We start from the raw sequence: 24,552 nt of genomic DNA, 5'->3' as shown, positions 1-24,552 counted from the left end.
CCTCCTCTCTGCCCTTAACCTTGACCTGCCGAGCAGTGGTTGCCATTGCTGCTTCCAGCCTCGGTCGTCTCATCTCTCTGATAGTTCAAGTCCCCAGTGCAAGGTCTGGGGCACCTTTCTCTGCATCTTAAGGTGAGATCAAGTAGGGAGCCAGCAGCCAGAAAATAACTCGAGAGGAGAACAAAGAAGTATTCTGATGCTTTTAAAATTTGTTTCCTGCACAGGCTGTAAGTGTACACGAGTGGAAAGAGCCACCACATTATAGAAAACACTCCCTGCGTGTGCTGTGGACTCGTTCCTGGCCTCCTCCCCGATTCCTCCTGCCTTCAAAATTAATTTCATCAGCCGGAAGGAAGATCTCAGAAGTGCGTTCTCTCAAAACAAGTCGTTCTTCGTCTGAATAATGGAGACTTTGGCTCGAGAAACAACTATATGGCATGAACGTGGCAGCGGGCTGTGGGCAGGTGAAACGGACGGTGGGATTCTTCTTGGAAACACTGACTCCAGGGGAAGCAGAAGGGAAGCCCCTTCTGCCACAGTGGGCCCACCACCCAGCATAAAGAGCACACAGAAGCCCCCTGCAAATGCACAGAAACCCTTGGGTAGAATCTCCTGGCGGGCAGGCCCTCTTCAGGCATGCTGGTTCCTTACTGCAAACAGTGTCCCCAGGCTTGAGCCACTCTACTGCTGTCACCTCCAATCTTGAACTCCAGCTCCACCCTTGGGTCCTGAGCTAAACTGTTCCCTTAGCTTTTGACCTAGCAATTGGACTTCTAGAAAGTAATCCTTCAGATCGATTTGCCCATTTGCAGAAAGATACGTGCACGGAGCTGCTCATGGCTGCACGGTTCATAACAGGCCAAACCTGGAAGCAACCTAAATGTCCATCGGAAGAGGACTGGCTAAATTAAATATGGCGCACCCAGACTTTCGAATGATAAACAGACCTTCAGTATGTGCTGATGGGAAAAGACCTGGGAGCCATACTGCTGGCTGAAGAATGTTCCGTGCAGACCAGTGTGCGACAGTATTGTCCCAGTCTTCGCTGGATTTCCCCCAAAGCAGACCTTGAGACAAGAATCTGGGCGCATGTCATTATTTGGGAGGTGATCCAGGAAGCACAGTGAGGAAGAGGGAGGCAAGACAGGGCAGGGGGGATGCCGATAAAGGCTGTATCAGTGAGTGGGTTCCTGCTGTAGGCATCTGGGGCTCAGTCCCGTGGGGACCCTCTAAGGGTCTGTGTGGAACGTGCCTCAGGATCACGCCACCAAGGGGCTAGGAAGCTGGGGTATTTATCCACCAACTCCAGTCCTTCATTGGTCGAGGGGCATTCATTCCTGGACACTTACTTCCAGCCAACCCCAAGTTCCAGCAGATATCTCCTTGGCCAGCCATCATCCTGACGCAGAGAGATACAGGAAGAGGTAAACTTTGATCGAAATGTCTGCAGGTGCCTCTGGGAGTGGGTGGGGGCGATCCAGGGGAGGTGAGTGGGTACGACAGATAGCATCTGCTGTGGTCCCATCTGTGTACCAAAAAAAATTCTAGGGATGTGGGCCTGAAGGCCTAGGGCATATACTGCGGAGAGGCCCTTTTCACCTTGAACCCTTCTACGGGGTTTGCATTTTAAAAAACAGACCCCTATATGCCTTAAATCACTGAAAAAATGGTTAATCATTTTAAAACTGCTCTCTCCACAGCTACTACAGCCCCGACTGAACGTTTCTGCCCTCCTTGAGTCTCTTCCAGGACCAAACAATAACTCCTCGCTTGTCTTATGTGCTGTCCGGCATGAAGCCCAGCATAATCCACCTTACATGTACGATCGAAGCTGAGCCCTAGGACTACCCTGGGAAGTGGGAAGTCGAGTCCCAACTTTAGAGATGGGGACACAGAGGCTTAAAGAACCTAACTTTAACTTGTTCAAGGTCATACAATAAGAGTGGGGGTCCATACATGGAACCAGAATTTGAACCAAAACCTGCCTGGCTTCTGAGCCTGTGCCTGCAGCCATGATGATGCTTCCATAGCTTTTCCTCCTTCTCTCTGGGGGACACTTTAATTCTTCTTCAGGCCAACCATTTTCCCCTCCCCACATGCTTAACAAGTTACTGACAAAAGACCCCGAATAGTCAAAGCAATCCTGAGAAAGAAAAATGAAGCTGGAGGAATCAGGCTCCCTGACTTCAACTATACTACAAAGCTACAGTCATCAAAAACAGAACTGGCACAAAAACAGAAATATAGATCAATGGAACAGGACAGAAAGCCCAGAAATAAATCCAGACACCTATGGTCAATTAATCAATGACAAAGAAGGCAAGTCAATTGACCTATGGTCAATTAATCAATGACAAAGAAGGCAAGACAATACAATGGAGAAAAGACAGTCTCTTCAATAAGTAGTGCTGGGAAAGCTGGACAGCTACATTAAAAGAATGAAACTAGAACATTCTCTAATGCCATACACAAAAATAAACTCAAAATGGATTAAAGACCTAAATGTAAGACCGGATACTATAAAACTCTTAGAGGAAAACATAGGCAGAACAGTCTTTGACATAAACCGCAGCAATATCTTTTTGGATCCACCTCCCAGAGTAATAAAAATAAAAACAAATGGGACCTAATTAAACTTAAAACATTTTGCACAGCAAAGGAAACTGTAAACAAAACAAAAAGACGACCCACAGAATGGGAGAAAATATTTGCAGATGAAGCAACCAACAAGGGATTAATCTCCAAAATATACAAACAGCTCATGCAGCTCAATATCAAAAAAACAAACAACCCAATAAAAAATGGGCAGAAAACCTAAATAGACATTTCTCCAAAGAAGACATACAGATGGCCAAAAAGCACATGAAAAGCTGCTCAACGTCACTAATTATTAGAGAAATGCAAATCAAAACTACAATGAGGTATCATTTCACACTGGTCAGAGTGGCCATCATTAAAAAGTCTACAAACAATAAATGCGGAGACGGCGTGGAGAAAAGGGAACCTTCCTATACTGTTCGTGGGAATGTAAATTGGTACAATTATTACGGAGAACAGTACGGAAGTTGCTTAAAAAAACTAAAAATAGAACTACCATATGATCCAGCAATCCCACTCCTGGGCATATATCCAGGGAAAACCATAATTCGAAAAGATACATGCACCCAACGTTCACTGCAGCACTATTCACAATAGCCAAGACATGGAAGCAACCTAAATGTCCATTGACAGAATGGATAAAGAAGATGTGGTACATAAATACAATTGGAATCTGAAAAAATGATACAAACGAACTTATTTACAAAACAGAAACAGACTCACAGACTTCAAAAACAAACTTATGTTACCAAAGGTGGGAGGAGGGATAAATTACGAATTGGGATTAACATATACACACTACTATATATAAAATAGTTAACCAACAAGGACCTACTGTATAGCACAGGGAACTCTACTCAATAATCTGTAATAACCTATATGGGAAAAGAAACTGAAAAAGAATGGATATATGTATATGAATAACTGAATCACTTTGCTGTACACCTGAAACTAACACAACATTGGAAATCAACTATACTCCAATATAGAATGAAAATTAAATTTAAAAAGAAAAAGAAGCTACCAGTCCCTCATCAGCCAGACACAGTGTAGGGACAGGGAAGGACAGTGTTGAATGGAGTCATCCCCTCTGGCTAAATTGTATCCCCCACCAAAATATACAGGCAGACTTCGGAGATACTTTGGGTTTGGCTCTAGACCACCGCAATAAAGTGAATATTACAATAAAGCAAGTCACACCCATTTTTGGTTTGCCATTGCATATGAAAGTTACGTTTACACTATACTATAGTCAATTAACAATCTACTGACCGGAGACGTATTAATACATCTTTTGCTACCCGAACCTTATTGACCGGAGACATATCAATACGTTTTTAGAGAGTGATACAATTAACATCACCATGCGAAGCTGTTAGAGCTTAAAATTGATCAAGGGTCCATTATACAACTTATGATTCTCACTATCATTCACATTTTGCTCCTTTAGGTTTCTGTTCCAACCTTGTGTATACTATAAATGCAAGTTTGCTACCGTAAAATTTTCAAAAATGACACGTCGCAAAGTTTGGAGTGAAGAAAAATTTCCTGGTGAATTTTATGCAGATACCAATACTTTCTCTGATTGTCCGAGCAACATATATACTAGCATCTCAGAAGGTGACAGTTCTTCAGAACATAGTTCTGATTCAGACGATGTGAATATTAGACCAAACAAAAGACAAAAAACCTTAGTGATTGATTCTGATACGGAAAGTGAAAATGAAACTCACGGTGCTGGAGAATGGTCCTTTGCTTCTACAGAAGACTGGATTGAAAATTAGAAGACTTCACATTTCACGAAAATTAGAAGACTTTACAGGTGTGTCAGGTGTAACTATTGAATGTAATAACCTGCAAAGTGTTAGTGAAACAACAGAATTAATTTTGGGAACGGCTTTTTCAAGTTGGTCGCTTCTCAAACAAACTTGTGTCACCAACACAATGAAAAATCATATAAAAAGTATGATAAGGCTTTAAAATGGACTGATGTAACCAATAGTGACACGGAGAAGTTTCTTGGATTAGTAATTTTGATGGGACAAGTAAGAAAGTCACACTGGAAAGAATATTGGCCGACTGATCCCTTACTTGAAACACCTACCTTTCCAAAGATTATGACGAGAGGAAGGTTCAAACAAATAATGACATTTCTTCACTTTAACGATAACTCAGAAGCTCCACTTCCTGCAGACAGAATTTCAAAAGTTAAATCTCTTTTGTATTATTTTCTACCAAAATTTCAATCGATCTATATACCCAAACAAGGCTATCACTTGAGGAGGCAATGATAAAGTGGAGAGGATGACTCAGATTCAAAACCTATAATCCCGGAAAACTTACAAGGTATGGAATTTGGGTCAGTGGTGCTTAGCAAAAGTGAAACTGGATATATATGCAACCTTGAGATTTACACGGGTGAAGGAAAGAAACTGCAAGAAACAATATTATCGGTCCTACAACCTTATCTTGGTTCATGGCACCATATTAACCAGACAATCTTTACAACAGTGTGTCCACGTCTGAAATATTGTTGAAAAATAAAACCAGAGTTTGTGGGACTGTAAGAGAGAGTCGTGGTCTACCAAACCAATTAAAGGAGAAAGCTAAAAATCTACAGAGGGGAGAAATGACATTCTTACAGAAGGGAGAAGTGATTCGTCTTATATGGAAAGACAAGAGGTTAGTCCGCATGGCGACATTATTCATGACGCCTCCACAGCATCTACAGGAAAGGAAGACAGGAGGACTGGCCATCAGATAACTAAGCCCACATGTATATTAGAGTATAATAAATATGTGAAAGGAGTTGTTTGATTTGATCAATATTTGTAATAGATGTTCTGTTCCCCTGCACAGAGGTGCCTGCTATACCGCCTATCCCGTTGAAACGAAATATTAGAATGCTTTAGTAAGACATGTTCAAAGTTTCAAATAAATACATTAAGTGCAAAAAAAGTTGTTGATATTTACTCAGACGCGGGTGTTTCAATATTCACTTACAGAACAAATCGCCGGCCACAGGCGTTAGTTTCTGCAAAAATCCCCCGGGCAATAATGTGTTAAGTGGTGCAATAGCACGTCTTTAAAAATGCACATATCTTAATGTAAAAATACGTCATTGCTCCAAAAACGCAAGCCATCATCCGAATCTCCCGTGAGTCGTAACCTTTTTGCTGGTGGAGGGTCTCGCCTCTATGCTGACGGCTGCTGACTGATCAGGGTGGTAGTAGCTGAAGGTTGGGGTGTCCGTGGCGTGAATCCTTTCCAGAAGGTCTTCAATTGGCTTTGCCCAGATCCATCAGAGGAATCAGTATCTGTGGCAGCTAGAGCCTTATGAAATGTATTTCCCAAATAATAAGACTTGAAAGTCGAAATGACTCCTCGATCCATGGGCCGCAGAATGGATGTTACGTTAGCAGGCATGAAAACAACATGAATCTCGCCGCATATCTCCATCAGAGCATTTGGGTACACTGTCAATGAGCCGTAATATTTTGAAACAGATCTTTTTTTTCTGAGCAGTAGGTCTCAACAGTGGGCTCCATATATTCAGTAAACCATGTTGTAAACAGATGTGCTATTATCCAGGCTTTGTTGTTCTATTTATAGAGCAGAGGCTGAGCAGATTTAGCATAATTCTTCAGGCTCCTGGGATTTTCGGAATGGTAAATGAGCACTGGCTTCAACTTTAAGGTGCCAGCTGCCTCATTAGCTCCTAACAAGAGAGTCACCCTGTCCTCTGAAGCCAGGCACTGACTTCTCCTCTCTAGCTATGAGAGTCCTACATGGCAGCTTCTTCCAATAGAAGGCTGTTTTGTCTACACTGAAAATCTGTTGTTTGGTGTAAACACTTTCATTAATGGTCTTAGCTGGATCTTCTGGGTAACTTGCTGTAGCTTCTATATCAGCCCTTGCTGCTGCACCTTGCACTTTGATGTTCTGGAGACAGCTTCTCTCCTTCAGTCTCATGAACCAACCTCTGCTAGCTTCACACTTTTCTTCTGCAGCTTTCTCACCCCTCTCAGGCTTCATAGAATTGAAGAGAGTTAGGGCCTTGCTCTGGATTAGGCTTTGTCTTAAGGCAATGTTGTGGTTGGTTTGATCTTCTATCCAGACCACTAGAACACTCTCCATATCAGCAATAAGGTTGTTTGCTGTGTTATCATTTGTGTGTTCCCTGGAGTAGCACTTCTGATTTCCTTCAAGAACTTTTCCTTTGTATTCACAACTTGGCTAACTGTTTCATGCAAGAGGCCTAGCTTCCGGCCTATCTTGGCTTTCGATGTGCCTTCCTAAGTTCATCATTTCTAGCTTTTGATTTAAAGTCAGAGACATGCGACCCTTCCTTTCACTTGAACATTTAGAAGCCACTGCAGGGTTATTCATTGGCCTAATTTTGATATCGTTGTGTCTTGGGAATAGGGAGGCCCAAGGAGAAGGGGAGAGATGGGGGAATGGCCAGGCAGTGGAGCAATCAGAACGCACACACAACATTTATCGATTAAGTTCGCCATCTTACATGGGTGCGGTTCGTGGCACCCCGAAACAATGACAATAGTAACACCCAAGATCACTGATCACAGATCACCATAATGAATACAATAACAGTAAAAAAAAGTTTGAAATATTGCAAGAATTACCAAAATGCGACTCAGAGAAACGAAGTGAGCAAACGCTATTGCAAAAATGGCACTGTTCAACCGAGGGTTGCTACAAACCTTCAATTTGTAAAAAACACAGTATCTGTGAGGTACAATAAAGCGAAGTGCAATAAATGAGATATGCTTGTATGTTGAAGTCCTAACCCCCCAGGACTTCAGAATGTGACCTTATTAGGATATAAGGTTTGCAGAGGTAATCACGTTAAAATGAGGTCATTAGAGTGGGCCCTAGTCCAGTATGACTGGTGTCCTTATAAAAAGGGGAAATTTGGAGACAGACACACACCAAGGAACGCCAAAGATTGCCAGTAAACCACTAGAATCTAGGCGAGAGGCCTGCGACAGATTCTCCCTCACACCCTCAGAAGGAACCAACCCTGCCCACACCTTGATCTTGGACTTCTAGCCCCCAGAACGATGGGACAAGACATTTCCGTTGTTGACACCACCCAGTTTGCGGTACTTTGTTATGGGGGCCCTGGGAAACTAGTACACCCTCTTTCAAAGCTGTCACTACCTTGTCATCTTCCACTCTGGCAGGAATTAGCCTCCCAGTTCAGAAATCTAGGGAACATGGGCTAGAAGGCAGTTTTTAAAGTCCCCATCCCACCTCTGACTTTTTCCCCAGATGGGTTGAAATGTCCTGTTGCTGATGAGAGGACATCTAGAATGAATAGTTCTAGCCAAAGGCTTCCAGAATCACATAACTCATCCTGTCTTTGATGGCTGAATGAATGAATCAATGAATGAAGTCATAAATCGCTAATGCCCTTAGCCTTGCTCTAAATAGAAGCTTCTCTGCTTCTGAAATTTTGGCCCACAAACTTTGATGGAAAGCTAAGTGCCAGAAAATAAAAAGGTATACTACCTTTGCTGCCACAAACAGGTGGAGTGAGTGGTGGTCCCTTTGGATAAAGGAACAAATGGATTCAAGGACAGTTAGCGGAATCCAACCTGCTCGCCAACAGAGACACATCTGTGTTTCCCTTACTCTTCCTCCTCCCTGCCTTATTGTAAACTTTTTTGAAGTATCACGTCATCAGTGTACAGCTCAATGAATTTTTACAAAGTAAGCTCACGTGTTCTTCAGCACCAAGGTCAAGATACAGACCGTTACCAGCACCCCAGATGGCCCCTTCATGTCTCCCAGTCAGTAGGTAACCACTCTTCTCATTTCTGCCCCCACAGATTACTTTAGCCTGGTTTTAAACTTTATGTAGATAAAATTATGCAGAATTCGGTCTTTATTGCCTGTCTTCTTTCACTCCACATTCTGTACATGAGAGTGCCTATATATTATACAAAGAAGTACCTTGTCCTTTTTCACTGCTGCATAATATCCCACAACATAAACGCACCACACTTTATTTATCCTTTGTACTTCTGATGAACATTTGGGGAGTCCCTAGTTCGGGGCTAATGGAATAGGGTGATGAACGTTATTTTGCAGGTCTTTTAGTGAACGTATGTACTCATCTGTGGGTATTTCCCCAGGAGGGAAACTGCTGGGTCATAGGGTGAGAATCTGGTCGGTTTAGTGGTTACCGTTCAGTTTTCCATAATGGCTGTGCCAAGTTCTAGCCAATCAGCAGCCTATGAAGTTCCAGTCGCTACCCATCCTTACCGGTACTTAGTATTAGTTTTGACGTATTAGTCATTCTGATGGGTATACTATGATCTCAGAGTGGTTTGAATTTACATTTCCCGATGACCAAGGTTGTTGAGCACCTTTTCCTGTATGTACTGACTCCTTCCTTTTGATCATTCCTCCCTCCCTTACCTCTCTCTCTTAAAGTCCCCCCTTTTCTTATTCAAGAGTCAGTCACCCAAGCACAGGGAGAGGGGCCTCCTTGGGGCTTAGCAAAGGCAACCGCATCCCCCTCTGCCTATGTCTTTGCTCCCTTATGGTCTCTAAGTGCCACAAATGTCGCTGCCACAACACAGATGGGCCCCAGCAAGGCCGCTGCGTGTGTGTATAAGTAATGTGGTTTACGTATTGTGGCCTTGCCCGGCCTGCCTACCTTGCAGAATTATTTTCCGTTACGTAAGACTCTGCGAAAGGCCTTGAGTTGCCGAGAGAAAAGGCACTGAATAAAATGCAAACTAACAAAAGCACTGATATCAAAAGAATGGGGGGAAATCCATCACGCCCTTGTCACTGGAAGGCTGCTGGCAGACTCATCCCCACCTTACCTAAAAAGCAAGCTCTGCAGGCTCTCAACAGCCTCCTGGCCTCCCCACGCCTGGCCAAACATTCATTAATTCACCTATCAATTAAGCCCAAGGAGAAGGGGAGACGGGGTGTGAGCAAGGGGGAGGTAGAAAGGCAGGCAGTTGCGCAGAAATTCTGGTTGGTCACAAGCCCTCTTCGATGAACCTTATCCTAGGCTCTCCCACTTTCAGTTGCAGAAAGCAGCAAAGGGGCAAAACCAAGATGCTCAGTTGAATCTAACCATAAGAAAACATCAAACACACCCGAACGGAGTGACATTTTGCAAAAAGGGGCTGTACTTTTCAAAACTGTCAGTATCGGGAACAACAAAGGTCAGGCTGAGAGCTGGTCCAGGCTGAACGGGAGTGAAGTGACCAGGTGGCCAGAAATAACATGTGATCCTGGATAAAACCCTGGAGCAGAGCAATCACTAAAGGGCACAATTTCAGGACAACTGGTGAAATGTGAATATCTGCTCTGTGTTAGATAATAGTATTGCATTAATGTTCAATTTCCTGAATGTGATCATTGTACTGTGATTATGTAAGCAAATGTCTTTGCTCTTTGGAGAATCACACTCAAGATTTAGGAGTGAAGATAGGGAGTTTGGGATTGACATGTACACACTGCTATATATATATATATTTTAGATTAATTGATTGATTTATGGCTGCATTGGGTCTTCGTTGCTGCGCGCGGGCTTTCTCTAGTTGTGGCGAGCGGGGGCTACTCTTCGTTGCCGTGCGCGGGCTTTCCATTGCGGCGCCTTCTCTTGTTGTGGAGCAAGGGCTCTAGGCGCACGGGATCAGTAGTTGTGGCTCGCGGGCTCTAGGGCGCAGGCTCAGTAGTTGTGGCGCATGAGCTTAGTTGCTCCGCGGCATGTGGGATCTCCCCGGACCGGGGCTTGAACCCGTGTCCCCTGCATTGGCAGGCGGATTCTTAACCACTGCACCACCAGGGAAGCCCCACACTGCTATATTTTAAATGGATAACCAACAAGGACCTACTGTATAGCATAGGGAAGTCTGCTCAACGTTATGTAACAACCTTAAGAAAAAAAAAAAAAAGAAAGAGAAGAAAGGGGATTCCATCCCCAATTCATGGCAAAATCTTTACCATTCTAAACCCCAGAAACTGGTGGGGTCATGTGATCCACTGCCGGCCAATGAGCTATGAGCTAATTCTGGTGGGGGCCCTCCTTCCTCTTACAGAAGCAACCTTGGAAACACTGACATTCAGCAGGCCCATGCCAGTATAGCTAGAGTTTCTTCCCACTGGTCCATACCCTGCTGTACTGGTTGCTGAATATTTTGAATATCATTTCTGGCTGGAAGGGCCTGTTCTTTGCTATTAGAGATTGTGGACCTGCATGTGATGCCTGGAACTTCAGCAGCCTTTTTGGGACCAGTTGGAGGCTGAAACTGAACACACATACCCAGAAAGGCAGAGCTGAGAGGACTAGAGAGGAGAGGAGAGGAGCCTTGAAGTATCATCTTGGAGCTCTTCCTGTCTTAGGAGTTTCTGTCACCCGCAGCCAAGAGCATCCTAAGGAGGCAGTCTAGAGATAATTTTAGAATCAGGACCTTGGAAAAGGCCCCCTAACCGAGGGCAGTTGGAACAAAAAGGCCTGCCTGTCTCAACACACCCATCAGAGTCCACGCAGAATGCAGTAATGGGCATGAACTGGTGAATGGGCCCTTGGTGGTGTGGCCCGAGGCATCCTAGGGCATATGGATGAACTAGGGGTCTGGGGTGCCCTCTTCCCCTGTCAAGAAGAGACCACTAGAAAGGCAGAGTCTCTCAACATAGGTTTCAAGGAGTAACCAAGGACACAGAGATCCTGCTAGGAGTCTGGGAGGCAGGGTGATGGAGCGTGGGGTCAGGGCTCCTACAGGAGGAGCATAAACCGAGGTGGAGGCTGTTTCCACAGAGCTCTCTGTGTTGCCATAACAGTTACAATCGCATGAAAGCTTTCAGTTTGTACAGTACTTTTAACTTCCCAGTGTTCACTGAGACGCATCGTCTCACTCCTTCCCCGTAGAATCACAGATCACAGCCTGCTAGGGTATTAAGGGGCCTCAGAGATGACTCTAGATGGGGAGACAGAAACTCAGAGGGGTCAAGTCACTTTCTCCCCAAAGGGTGAATGAACCTGCTAACTTGGTCTGCCCTCAGTGGATTAAGTACTCCATGTGTTTCTTAAGCACTGGAAAACATGAAAAGGGGTCCCAGAGGTTGGCCTGGTGTTTGTGAAGGTGCTTCCTTCCCCTTCTTCCTGGACTCTGTGCCGCACGGAGACCAGTACGGGGTAACCGCATGCACTACTTGTCCCCATCAGCGTCTTTGTTTTGGCCCAGGGCCGACCCTGACTTAGGACTTGGCATTCGTTACGTACCTCAGAGAGAATCTGCTGGCCCCCAAAGCATTCGTGGGCCTTGTGGGTTGTAATGATGAATTCGTGGGAAGGTGGAGGAGGGGGGGTTACAGGGCACATCCAGGGAGGCACCCTTCACATGAAAGACAATGTGACGGGCGCCCCCTGGAGGCGTGTGAGGCAGAGGCCCTGTCCATGTCCCACGCAAAGGGACTAGGAATTCTCATCATAAACCATCTCGGCAGACCTTCATAGCCACCCTGGAGGCCACCAACAGGCAGCTCCTGGACACAGTGACTATCCTGGCATGGTCACCAGTGCAGAGTGGGGCAAAAGTACTGGAAGCTTAAGACACTAGGATCAACCCTTGATCAACGACGGAAGGAATCTGGTGTATACATAGCGCAGCTTCGCTGCTCTTCAGTCGACAACTCTGGAGTGGCTCCTGCAGAGTCTCCCGGGGGCTCCAGCACGATTGAGCCCCAGAAGCCCACCTGCCCCTCAGCTCACCCTTCACTGGTTTCCTTCCCCTCCCCCTCACCGTGCTTCCTGGGGGTCACTTCCCAAAGGAACTCCCTGCACCCAAGTCTTCATTTTCAGGCTCTGCTTTTAGAAGGAACTCAGATTCAGACGTCAAGGTCCTCCCTTCCCGAGGATCGCCACAGCGCCTTCCTCTTTGCCACCCTACCCCCGCACGCCCTTCCTCGCCACGGTCATCTCAGCTGCAGTGTCTTCTCTCCTGGATCTCACACCCCAGCCCACGTGACCTCCTAAGAGTAGCCCTGCGCTGCCCAGATTCTGTCTCTCATCTCCCTGCTGCACTCATCCCCACTACGATGTCAAGCAGAATTTCTCGAGTAACTTGGGGAAATGGGAAAGTCTACCCCCAGATCTGGACTTAACCCAGAGGAAGGAAAAAGGGAACGAAATAGCAGTAGTCATGTTATTCGCTCTTTTACTTAACAGCATCTCTCACGATTCCCAGCAGATAGGAGAGGTGACAGATTCAAGCTGGCCACCCATGCTTTCACACTCCTCCCACAGATAGGACAGAGACTAGGCTCTTGTTGCACCCCCTTTCAATCTGGGTGGCCTTTGTGACTTCGTTTTTTGTGCGTGTGTGTGGTATGCGGGCCTGTCACTTCTGTGGCCTCTCCCGTTGCGGAGCACAGGCTCTGGACGCGCAGGCTTAGCGGCCATGGCTCACGGGCCCAGCCGCTCCGCGGTGTGTGGGATCCTCCCGGACCGGGGCACGACCCCAGGTCCCCTGCACCGGCAGGCGGACTCTCAACCACTGTGCCACCAGGGAAGCCCCTTTGTGACTTCTTTGACGAATAGAGTACGGCAGAAGGGATGCTGTGCCCATTTTGGTGCCCAGGCGTCAAGAGATCGGCACCTTCCAATTCCTGTCTCTTGCAGCGCTCACTCTTACAGTCACCACGTACAAAGTCACACTCACCTACTGGAGGGTCCGGAGTGGCATAAAGAAGGAGTGCAGCCCAGTGACCCAAACGTTCTAGGCTTTCCTGCCCAGGCACTCGTCATGGTCCACCTTGACCTTCCTGACCAGCCAAGCAGCCAGCGAATACCACTGAGTGATCACAGCGATGCCAGGAGGAGAAAAAGAATAGCCCAGGGACTTCCCTGGTGGCGCAGTGGTTAAGAATCCGCCTGCCAATGCAGGGGACACGGGTTCGAGCCCCGGTCCGGGAAGATCCCACATACCATGGAGCAACTAAACCCGTGCGCCACAACTACTGAGCCTGCACTCTAGAGCCCGCGAGCCACAACTACTGAGCCCGTGTGCCACAACTACTGCAGCCCACATGCCTAGAGCCCGTGCTCCGCAGCAAGAGAAGCCACCGCAACGAGAAGCCTGTGCTCCGCAGCAAGAGAAGCCACCGCAACGAGAAGCCCGCGCACCACAAGGAAGAGTAGCCCCCACTCGCCGCAACTAGAGAAAGCCCGCGCGCAGCGACGAAGACCCAATGCAGCCAATAAATAAATTTATTTATTAAAAATAAAAAAAAGAATTGCCCAGCCGAGCCCTGCCTGAATTCTGAGTTGTGAGATATAATAAAATGGTTTCCTTTGGAAGCCACTAAGTTTGGGGATTGTCTATTACACAGCAATAGATAACGGGAACAGTAGGCAATGAAGAAATGTTTCCTGAATGAAGGAACGAAGGAAGGGAAGGGAAGGAGGGGGCGCATAGAGGAGTTGAGAGAGGGGAGGAAGGCAGTTCCCAGTTGTTCTCGGGAGGCTGCACCGGTGCTGAGAAAATGTCAGGCACTTGCAATGCTCATAACCCCATTTTAAGGAGAGCCAGGTTCCTTTTGCATAAGCTGCTACCTGTGTTTTGTGTCATTTAACTCTGTTACCCTGTTACCACTGATTGGATCAGGAATCGGCACCCCAGAAAAATATGAAGCATCCTGCCTGAGAACTCTGTCCAGCCCGAGCGGGGCTGGTGGGCCCATGTGGTGTGGCGCGGAGCCCACCCGATCAGATCGAAGTGCCCAGATCCAAGTCTGGGCACCTTGAGAGCAGGTGGTAGAAGTCAAGACAAGCTGGGTCTCGAGAATGGAGGTGGCCCTGGAGTCTGGAACAGCCAAGGACAAGACGAGATGACAAGTGTGGCCTCGCCTGCTGCAGTTTCCAGAACCAAGGCAGGAGCTCTCTGCTCACGCTTGGCCTTCCGGGGGCTTCCGTAAACCCCAGCACCTGTGCTAGCCTCACTGCGTCTCATTCTGCCTTACAACTCCAGAGCGCCTAAGAGGATGAAAAGTCAAGTGAATAGTGCGTCTGCATGCACGTGCTTCAGAAGTGCATTTGTGTGTGCGTCTGTGGCTTGTACGTGCAAGCATGTGAGTGAGCGGTTTGCTAGGATCTCTGGGCTTAAACCTGGGAGCTAAGATATCCCCCCTTCCCCACATTTCCTCTTAGAAAAGACACTTTCTTTACAATTTCCACTCTGGCGGTGTAAAGAGCTCGCCGCTGTTGTAAACGGTAAGGGGTGGGACAGTGGTTTTGAAGTAAGTTTAAGCCTCATAGTCTTTTGTTTCAAACAGAATGTTAGTGAGAGGCCAATAAGATAAATCAGATAAAAGCCATGCTGCTCTGATTTGGGCGTAGGAAGAGAGACAGGGGCACAGAGCCTAATCATCGGCACCCTTGGCCTTGAGGAGGACCCCGGGGTTCCCTAAGACTCTGTAGAGTTCAGAGGTAGAGAAGAGTACCCTGGATGAAATTGGAACCCTTTCGAACCCGCGTCCCCTGCATCGGCAGGCAGACTCTCAACCACTGCGCCACCAGGGAAGCCCTCGCCTAACTTTTTAAACTATTGAATGGGGATCGTACCCATTAGGACGCTCTCAGCAGTGTAGCCAATAAAAAGCATTTTAAACAATAAGGGTATATTAATCTTGCATATGACAGGAAGCTCAGAGGCAGGTGGTCTTGGGTTTGATGGCCAAAGAGGTCATCAAGGAGCCAGGCTCTTTCTACCTTTCTGTTCCATCATCCCCTCACAGTCACAAAATGGCTGCTGCTGCTCCAATAGCTCATATCCTTACAACAGCATCTGAAAGCTGTAGAACGTGGATGGGTGATGGTGGCAGCAATCTCCATAAGCATTTCTCTTCTTTCGAGGAGAAAAATACTTCTGAGAAACCCCCCCACCAGAATCCCTGTTAAGCTCTATTGGCCCGGACAGGGACATCCCTAAACTAAATCATCACGAAGTAATGTTTGCAAAAAAACCAGAGTTACCATATATGATCCAGCAATCCCACTCCTGAGCATATATCCGGGAAAGACGAAAATGCTAATTCGAAAAGATACATGCACCTCAATATGCATAGCAGCACTATGTACAATAGCCGAGACATGGAAGCAACTTAAGTGTCCATCGACACATGAATGGATAAAGAAGACGTGGCGTATATACACAATGGAATATTACTCAGCCATAAAAAAGAACGCAATAATGCCATTTGCAGCAACATAGATGGACCCAGAGATTATCATACTAAGTAAACCAGACAGAGAACGACAAATATCATTATATCACTTATATGTGGAATCTAAAAAAAATGACACAAATGAACTTATTTACGAAACAGAAATAGACCCATAGAAAACAAATTTATGGTTGCCAAAGGGGAAGGGGGGAAGGGATAAATTAGGATAAATTAGGAGCTTAGGATTGATATATACACACTACTATATATACAATAGATAAACAAGGACCTACTGTATAGCACAGGGGGCTGTATTCAATAGCCTGTAATAACATATAATGGAAAAGAATCTGAAAAAGAATAGATATATACGTATAACTGAAGCACTGTGCTGGACACCTGAAACTAATACAACATTGTAAATCAACTAGAATTTTCTTAAAAAAGAAAAAAAAGAAGTAATGTTTGTACCATGATTGGCTTAGGGTAATTATGAATCATCTGGGGTTAAGATTGCCTTCCATGAACACACTGCCATCCAATATCAGGAAAAATCTGGACTTCCATCAGCAAGCAACGAGGGAGGTAGCTACTGATGAGCTCAAGGAGATGCAGCTGTCTGCCCTGCAACCCTCACATTTTCAGCAGCTGTAAAGGTCCTACCAGATATTGACAGTGAAAACGCTTTGTCCACTAAAGGGACGGAAAGACACTCAGAACCAAAGTTGTGCTCTAAGGTCTTGAGCATTGAGGCTTACCTGATACAGGTGAGCACAATAGCGCTGGCTGAGAACCCTCTGTTTCCTGGTGACTTTGACTCTCCACCCCTCAGGACCAGGCTGTAGGGAGAGAAGATTTAACCCAAGTTGAGGACGTAAATCACAGCCCTGGTTCCCTTCCTCAGCAGGCAACCAGCATTCCGAGCCGTCAGATCTAATGATCTAATCTAATCTCCTCACCTGAGTTGTGCACTGATTATCAGACTGTGTGCAGGATCCATGTGTGGATGGACACTGCTCCTAGTCAAGCTTCATCTGAGCTAGAAACGTGGAGACACGTGGCAGTGCAGTTCGTGGTCCCGGTGCACACCGGCCCTTAATAAACGCTTCTGCTGATAAGGAACACCAGGGGCCTCCCTGCTGCGGACACTTCTGAGCACTGATTTTTTTTTTTAACCTCCCCCCAACCCCAAGACATAAGTCTCCAATTTGTGAATCCAACCTCTTTCGGCAGGGTTTAGGAACACAATATATATAGTCCTTACAACTTATGACAGAGGACGCAAGGATTAGACCCCTATTATACATACCGTGAGAAAATATGGAGGTACAGTGGTTATTGATGTGAGAAGGTGGAAATTCACAGCTGATTAAGGTTTTATAGAGTATCTGGGGTGGAGTTTTAGGCTGGCGCTAATTGACCTAAGCCAGTTTGGTCTTGCAAAAAACCCCATTAGGTTCTTTCTGGTAAGTCTCTGTACCTTTTTCGAGGTGGGCGAGGGAGTAGGGCCTCTCTCCACACCATGCCACCAGGATATTGTGAAAGGAAGTCTTCAGGCCAAGTTCTGAACAAGCTACGCAAAGCAGCCATATAACTGGTTCTGTGAATTCCGTGACGTTCCAGCCCTCCATCCTTTAAAAGCTCCAGCAGCCGCCTCTCAGGAAAGTTTGCCTGAGGCAAATGCAAGGAAAGTCTTGCAGCGGGATTCTCTAACCTTCTAGTCCGACTCCAGGCACGCACAATCCACCACATCAGCCGCTAGATGCACGCAGGACCACTTAAGAATCAAGCCCATGGTGCCGTTCCTACGAGAACCAACCACGGAGCACACCAGATTTTCCCGGTCTGCACCTGCAAGAGCTGAAGCACCGCTCCTGTTCCTGACCAATCCCCCCGCCTCGAGCTGCTTCCGCCAGTGGGAACTCGTTTCTAAGGCCCTTTATACTAATGAACAAGAGCTCTGGTGCTGATTGAAGCTCAGGTCTTGGGGGGCTCTGGAGCGTGGACTCGTGATAAAATGGCCGACTATTCCTAAATGCGTGTCCCCAATTAGGCCGACTACCTTCTCCTAAAGTAGATGAAACCGAACAGATACATACATCCGGACACGGAATTTACATTACAGACACATAACAACTGTACGTTTCCTGCTCCTGTTGACACAGATAAAAGAGCCCGTGACAATTTAGCACCCCCTGTGGTGAAGTTTGGAACCGCCCAATTAGAAAGGAAAAAAATGCTCTGGGTTCAGCCAGCCAGCTTTTTACAGATTAGAGTGTTTTATAGCAAGACAACGGTGGCCAGAGGGAGGGGCTCCCTGACCTTCGGCCTCAATTAGGGCAGTTCCGCTGGCCCACCGGATTGGACGGCCTTTAAAATTTTGAAAACCTCTGGAATAGCCCCTGCGGAGAAGAGGGAAGAAAAGAGTCATGGGAGGAGAGGTGGGAGGAGATGCAGCAGGAAAGGAGGCCAGGCTGGCCTCTGTGCGGAGGCAGGAATCCTGAGGAATGCCCCCGTTGCGATTTGGCGAAACCTCAGTTCAGCCGTCCTCCGGGGGAGGCAGGGTGATGGTAGCGGCTGTGTTCCCTCTTCCGGAAGGAAGGACTTACACCCTCGGCTGCTGGAGGTCTGCCTGCAGCCTGACTTCAGCTGTCAGCCCTTCCCCAAGGCTGAAGAAACCGCCCTGCCCGGGGCCATGCCGGCTTCTGGAGCAGCCCACGCCAGCCTCCGGAGGCTCACCCCTCCAGCCCAGTTCCGAACCACTCCGAAGGGTCACCCCAGCTCCGGAGCTCCCTGTGGGGTCAGCCGAGGCTTCCGTCGGGCTACCGTTGTAGTTCAGTTTCCTCCTTTGCTGGCTTCGGCTTCCAGCCCCTCCCTTCTCCAGGTGCTGATCCTAGAATGCTAACAAAATGTCCCGCATGCTAATCTCCGTCTCGGCATCTGCTTCCCCAGGAAACCCGACCTGCAACACCACGGGTGGGTGGCTCTGCCCGCCTGAGATCGCGGAGCCGGGACAGAGCGTGCTGGCACCGGAGCCCAGGACCCCTCGGGGGGAGAAAATAGGCAATAACCAGCTTTAACGACCAGCTAGTTTGCTGACCTTTCCTGGTCTGCAACCAGGAGCTGCCAGCTCCAGCTGCCTCTCCCGGCCTCCGCGGGCCCTCTCTCAGGACGTTAACCCCAGGTTTCTGGCTGCGTGCAGGCTCAAATCTCCCTTTTCCCTAGGAGCGCAGTCTCCCACATCCTGTGGGTTTGCCGGCTTAAAACCATAGGGGGCAAGAGAACGGAAGAGAAGAATGAGGACACCGAGAGGGGGAGGGGAAGATGAGGACGAGCGCGCCCCTCGTATGTAAAGGATGGCCCCTCTTACATGCAAAAATGTGACAATTGACCCCCTCCCCCCGAACAGCTCACTCCTGCCCTGAAAGTGTTAATTCACCTCGTAGCGGGGAGGCCGGCCTCCCCACAGGCTATTTCCCCGGGCCTGCCCGGCTGGGGATCAGGCCCATTGTTAATAAGTAATGACAGCCCAGCTCCTCCGCGGATTCCCCTGGGCTTTTGTGTCAGAAACGTCTTCCCTCGCTGCCGCTCGAGCTGACAGGCTCCGGCTCCCGGCAGGCAGCTGCGAACATGGGCCAGCCTCCGCCAGGACGCCTCGCGTCACCGGGCCCAGAGCCCCAGGGCAACGGAGAGGGCGGTAATCCCTCCCCTCCTCCCTTCTCAGGTGAGGATGACCTCAGCTGTCTGCAGGGACCTGCGGGGGAGGGGCGAACCTCGTGGCCTCCTTTAGCGAGGGGTGGAGCCGTGCCCTGGTGAGTGGTAAATTCCTGAGGCCTTCAGCAGGAAGTTCTTTTCTGTGTCTGCCCTAAGTAACCCAGCACATTTAGCACTTCCATTCGCCCAGAAAGGGTTCACAAGTGAAAGCATTCTGGAACCTTCGGGAGAAAAAGAAAATGTTTGTTCCACCTTGCCAATGAGAGGTCCTCCTGTTTCGGAGGCCCCATAGGTTTTATTGTTATTCAGGCCTGGTGATGCCAACAGAGCAGGAGATGACGGCCATAGAGAAGATAATTGGTTATACTTACAAATCCCAAGAGGAGGGGGCAGGCTAGGCCACGGGGGGAGGGGCACACGGGGAAGCACTGGGGTTGGCCGGGAAGCAGAGGGAGAACGGGAACTGGCGGGCAAGAGCCTTTATCGTGGTTTCTGTGAAAAGGAACAGGCAAGGCAGGGTAAGCAGGTTTAGGATTGGCTAGTTGGAATAATCTCAGTGGGCTCCAGGGCACTGGGGCTGTCCCTAGCTGTCTGATCAGGGCAGGGGGATAGTGGCCTGGAGTGTGAGAGTCAGACAGGGTGAGGGATGCAGGTGCTGGATTGGTTGGTTTGCATTTGAAAGGTACACTCAGACAAGTTGTTTGTTTACTATCTCTAGGAACTGGCAAATCCTGGGAGGGGCAGTCCCTCCAGGGTCAGCAAAAGCCCCAGATGTCAAAGCATCAGAACACAAAAAAGGCTTGGTTAATACAGGTTTATAAACTGTCTGGAATAGTGTTCAGTTTATTGCTATTATTATTTGAAATCCGCTCATAGCACGCTCCTAGCAGCATTATTAATAAGAGAAGCTAGAAAACCCAAATATCCATCAGTATAAGAATGGTTAAGTAACAATGGGCTCGCCGTACTGTGGAATAGTATACAGCAAAGAAAAAGACATACCTACGTGCACTGATGTCTACTGTTTATGAAGACGTGCTACATTGTTTTAAATTGTAGAATAGTCCACATACACAGTACGATCCCATTTATGTAAAAACAAAATGAATTATAACAAATCTTTAGGTGGTATACGTACACACAAGTACATAAATGAATAGGGAAAAAATGGCTGGAAGAATACACCCCTAAGAGTCAGCAGTTTTTACCTCTGGGGAGGGTTCTTTGGGAAACAGGTGTAAGATGGACTCAGGAGTGTCAAGGGTTTATTGGGGAAACAGCCCTGAAAGGAGCAGGGTGGAAGCAGGATTGGGCAGGGGAGCCGGCAGGCGCCAGTGCAGATCTGAACAGCTCCCAGCAAAGGGAGCCCATTAGAGGAGCCCCATTTGGCGTTAATGGCCAGCCGCAAGTGCCACCAGCTTGCTCAGACGTCGGCTGGAGCCACCACCAACGCTGTAGCGCTAGCTGGACGGTGAGGCTGTCACCTGACCAGACTCCGAGTGGCTGGAGGAGGATCAGAGCAGCTCAGCTCCCCGTCTGCTAAGAGGACATAGAGTATGGGAAGGAGGAGGTGACGGGGAAACTTTTACTTTCCTAGCCCTCGACTTTGTACTTGGAGACTGTATCCGTCTGTGTAAGTTACCAACAGAGGGACAGACAAATATTCTGACTGGCTCGTAACTGACTCCTCCTTCATATCGCAAGTCCTTGCCGGCTCTCAGCAGCTGCAGTGGCCCAGGAATCCACCCAGCTGCAGCATTTACCCAGGTTTTCTTCTTCTCCTACTGGCTCTAGCTAAGAAGAGCATATGCTCGTACGCACTCTCTCCTCTTCCGACTACGCACTAACATTCCTTTCTAGGAACGGGTTTGCAGCACTCTGCGGACTCAGTGTGCCAGGTGCAACACTAATGCTGGGGGCGGAAGAAAGAGCTTAGGTCCTCTCAAGGGAGATGGAGAGTCACATTTGCAGCTTCACGCTTTTCAGGGCAGTGTGTGCTCCTTGCAGAAGGAGAATTTCAAGCGAGGGGCATTAGCATCCTGGAGGAGGGGGGCATGGTTCTGGCCATCCTGAGCATGGTTCAGCTCGAGGAAGGCTTCTTAGACGTGTGGCATTAGGACTTGGACTTGAAGGATGGAGAAGGAAGGAAAGAGCATTCTAGTCAAAGGGAGCAGCAGGAATAAAGGCAGGGAGGTGGGAATATGCAGTATATTTATAGGTTCCAATATAATTCAAAAGTCCAGACGTCAGGGCTTCCCTGGCGGTGCAGCGGTTGAGAGTACGCCTGCCGATGCAGGGGACGCGGGTTCGTGCCCCGGTCCGGGAAGATCCCACATGCCGCGGAGCGGCTGGGCCCGTGAGCCATGGCCGCTGAGCCTGCGCGTCCGGAGCCTGTGCTCCGCAACGGGAGAGGCCACAGCTTCTTCCAGGATTGGGTCTCCCTTCATCTTGCCATATGGCCTCCCATGGTGTTGGATTTATGGCCAAATTCCAAACAATGACTCCCCCTGCAGCTCCAGAGTGCTTACAAGATGGCTGCCACTGTTCCCAGCCTCACATCCTCACACCACACTGACCTGGGAAAGGAGAACCACTCTTTCCAGCAACTACGAAGGAAGACACTGTTAGCCTCACTTTCCCATAAACTCCAGCAAACGTCTCCTGACATCCCAAAGGCTATAGTGGGGTTATGTGCCTATCCCTGGACCAATCACTGAGGCCACAGTGGATTTCTGGGCCCTAGAGGAACATCATGGTTAGAGGTAGCTTCAGCTTAAAGATCATGCCAATTCCTGTGGGGCAAACAGGTCTCAGAACTTACCATTTACTCCTAAATCTAGAATAGGAGTTGAGATACGAACGTAGCAAAAGCCTTCAAAAGCATCGTTAGAGGAAAAGACAGGACAACGCAGAGATCTATAATTTTTTTCCCTGCTACACTTTAATTGCCCTTCGCTGGCATGCACTGCATAAATTAAGAGCTAGTTAATGCCGTAATGCGTAAAACAATTTCATGCGTCTTAAATATTGCACTTGTACTTTAATTCCACATTAAGTGGTCCCCTGAAATTTTTAAATTTACAAAGTCACTGCTGTGCTACATGAAAAAGGTGCTAATTAAGTGTTAATCAGTAGCCAAATAACCTGCCCTGAACCCTGCCCAAGGTCTCCAAAATGACCCATTGCCAGAGAACATGATGTGATGGCCACAGAACAGAGAATGCAGACACAGACGCGAAATGTTTTCTTAGCCACATCCCAGCCTATTAAGGCAGATTTGCCTATTATGCAGTTCTAATTAAATGACATCCACTATAGTGGGCGCAAAGCTAGTAATAATAATAGTATTTAATACTGGCAGAACTTTCCAAATTCAAAACACAGGGAAAACTAATAGGTAGGCATCCCTTTCTGGAAAAGGAGAGGGCATCTTTTGGGTGGCCTGCTACAAATCCAAAGAATGCATAAAATATAAAGAAATGGTTCCTCCCTTTAAGGGATTCGCCATCTTATAAACCCGTGCTACTCAAAGTGTGGTCCGTGGACCAGTGCTTGTCCACAATAAAAAAAAGCACAGAAATTGAGAGTAACCATTCTGGAAGCCTGAAGGCAACTTGACCTTGCTGCGACATCCAAGCGGGTGATCAGTGGACTCTTGTTGAACAGGAAATAGGTGGGTTCAAACTTCCACGGTGAGTGACATGTGGCATAAGCTCCATAATCATCGTACATAGTAGGGCCGCAAATATCAGTTTGTGAGGGACTGGAAATTAAACACACACACACACACGTTTTTCACCAGAGATGGTTTGAGAAGCGCTTTCATAGACCGATCGGTGTAGAATTAGGGGATGCAGTTTTATATCTATATAACTGAATCACTGTGCTGTACACCTGAAACTAACACAACGTTGTAAATCAACTATACTTCAATTTTAAAAGATTCTTTTTTAATAGTAAAAAGTAAAACAAAAAGGGGGGAGGGGGACGCAAGTTTAGTTACATCCCAACGAAGAAAGGAGAGGAGGCTTAAAGCATGCTATTTCACACCTCTATATTTTCCCTCGTGCTATTTCTCTGTTTGGAGTGTTCTGTGTGTCCCCAGCCCCTCCACTTCCTGCCCAACCTCGATTCCGTCTCAGTCTCTGGCAAACCTGGCGGAGACTTCTTCCTTGGAGAAGGCTTCACAGGTAAGGCTGATGCTTTCTGGTTTTGAATTCCTAATGCAGAGCACATAGTAGAGGCTCATTAAATGTTTATCAAATTCAATTTTTAAAAATTGTGTAAAGTATGCATAACAAAAAATCTACCATTTTAACCAATTTTGAATGTCCAGTGGCATTTAGTCCACTTGTTGCTGTACAACCATCACCACCATCCCTCTTCAGAACTTTTTCATCTTGCAAAACTGAAACTCCATCCCCATTAAACACTAACTCCCCATTCTCCCCTCCCCATCGAGCCCCTGGCGACTACCATTCTGCTTTCCGTCTATGAATTTGACTACTCAAACGATGGAATCCTAGAATACTTGTCCTTCTGTGATTGGCTTATTTTACTTAGCGTGTCTTCAAGCTTCATCCATGTTGTAGCATGTGTCAGAATTTCCCTTCTTTTTTAAGTGAATTCTGTTTAAAAATCTTCATGGGCGTTCCCCCACCCCCCACCCCCATTCTGCTTGGAATTGAAGCAGAGAAGAACAGATGGAAGGGTATTGATAACCCAGGAGGTGGCAGCAGAAAACAAGGGGGCCCTGTGTTCCACAGAGTTCCTCGGTGCCATTTCTGGCTCCTGTTTGCTCTGGTTCCCGCTCAGCTGTTTAGCCTCTTGAAAGTCAAAGTTCCCAATTCTGGACAGCGTGCCCAGCTAGGAACAGGCCTGAGAGGCCTTCTGACCGTGGATGGCAGGGTACAAATGACAGTAGAAATGGACTTGAAGTCCTAGCTGTGATTCCACCAATACCCTCTGGGTGACCTTGGGCAAGTCACCTAACCTCTCTGAGCCTGGTCTGTAAAACTGGAAAGATAA

At 47.5% G+C, this 24,552-nt stretch overlaps 1 long non-coding RNA gene across 1 annotated transcript; it reads right to left on the bottom strand.

Moving 5' to 3' along the window:
* Positions 1–4,328: 4,328 nt before the first annotated feature.
* LOC112409634 (uncharacterized) lies at positions 4,329–16,651 on the bottom strand. The gene is made up of 3 exons (XR_003005187.1): positions 16,569–16,651; positions 4,703–4,785; positions 4,329–4,452 (listed from the first exon to the last, which is right to left on the bottom strand). It is a non-coding gene; the product is annotated as an uncharacterized LOC112409634 (long non-coding RNA).
* Positions 16,652–24,552: the final 7,901 nt, after the last annotated feature.

The sequence above is a fragment of the Neophocaena asiaeorientalis genome, unplaced genomic scaffold, assembly GCF_003031525.2.
Source record: "Neophocaena asiaeorientalis asiaeorientalis breed wild unplaced genomic scaffold, Neophocaena_asiaeorientalis_V1.1 scaffold312, whole genome shotgun sequence".
NCBI lineage: Eukaryota > Metazoa > Chordata > Mammalia > Artiodactyla > Phocoenidae > Neophocaena > Neophocaena asiaeorientalis.
This window is presented reverse-complemented; position numbering and strand designations above follow the sequence as displayed.